This window comes from Limulus polyphemus, unplaced genomic scaffold, assembly GCF_000517525.1.
Source record: "Limulus polyphemus unplaced genomic scaffold, Limulus_polyphemus-2.1.2 Scaffold626, whole genome shotgun sequence".
Lineage (NCBI taxonomy): Eukaryota > Metazoa > Arthropoda > Merostomata > Xiphosura > Limulidae > Limulus > Limulus polyphemus.
In genome coordinates, this window is record NW_013666236.1 from 140,327 (window position 1) to 141,552 (window position 1,226).

The 1,226-nt window shown below is 46.7% G+C and overlaps 1 protein-coding gene across 1 annotated transcript in view; it reads left to right on the plus strand.

Annotated features, from left to right (window-relative positions):
• The window catches only part of LOC106459552 (low-density lipoprotein receptor-related protein 2-like), a 248,405-nt gene that overhangs the window by 53,826 nt on the left and 193,353 nt on the right, over window positions 1-1,226 (plus strand). The window lies entirely within an intron of this gene.

Below are 1,226 nucleotides of genomic sequence, written 5' to 3' on the forward strand. Positions count from 1 at the left end.
CAGAGGAGTAGAAAGCAATGTACCTGGCAACGAGCTTGAAGGGACAACGACTGGAAATATTTGGACAGTTGTCAGCAGACAAAAGGCACAACTATAGAGCACTGGTAGCTGCTCTAGAACTCAGGTATGGAACTCAAAATCAGTCCGAAGTCTACAGGGCTAACTTTAGTACTAGAGTCCGTGCTAAAGGGGAGGGCCTGCAAGAGCTGGCACAGAATTTGGAAAGTATGACACACAAGGCCTACCCAACTGCACCACCAGATATCCTCAAGTTGTTGCTGAGAAATCAGTTTGTAGACGCCTTGGACAGTCCACAATTAAAGATACAAGTGAAGCAAGCACACCCCTCTACTATGCAGGATGGAATGGCCAGAGCTCTTGAATTTGAATCATACGTTAAGTCCAGCACAAAGGTACCAAGGTTGGTACAGTCATCAGGATTCAAGGCCAGAAAAGGTCAGCTTTCAGAGAAGTTTGAGGGACTTTGCTGACACTGTAACAAATCTGGGCACAAGAGAGCTATATGCTGGAAACTTCAACACAGGGAAGATGCCATGACAGGAAAGGCTGCTACCCAGAAAGGTTGTTGGAACTGTGGAGAGCAAGGACGCATGAGGAGCCAGTGTAAGAAGAATACCACCGGGAAACCAGTAGTGGTTGGTGCTGAGGGACGCCCACCAACCCCCATTGTGAAAGTCCCAACAGCTAAGTGTAAAATGGCAAGCACATATAGTGTCTACATGACAGGAAAGCTGAATGGCCAAAGGTGCAACTTTTTCATAGATTCTGCGTTTCAGCAAACCCTTGTGAGTATCAAGGTGCTGAATCCCAAAGGAGTACCAGAAGCTCTGTGGTGTGACAGGACATTATGCAAGGTTGTGGGGACCAGTGTGGGTAACTATTGAGCTCATGGGCATGACGAACAGACACAAAGTATACTTGGCTGACATTGAAGAAAATTGGCCTCCGCTTCACTTTTGAAGCTTCCAGGTCCCTCACTGCCGTACATATTGGATTGTAATGCCAGTAATGTCGGAATTGGAGGAGTGTTTTCTCAGAAAGTGGGCGAAAACGAACATGTGGTGGCCTACTTCAGTAGGATTTTGAGTAGACCAGAGAGGAACTACTGTGTAACACGGGGGGAACTCCTTGCTATAGTAATGAGTCTGACATATTTCCACCTTACCTCTATGGTGCAAGATTTACCATCAGGACAGACCATGCTG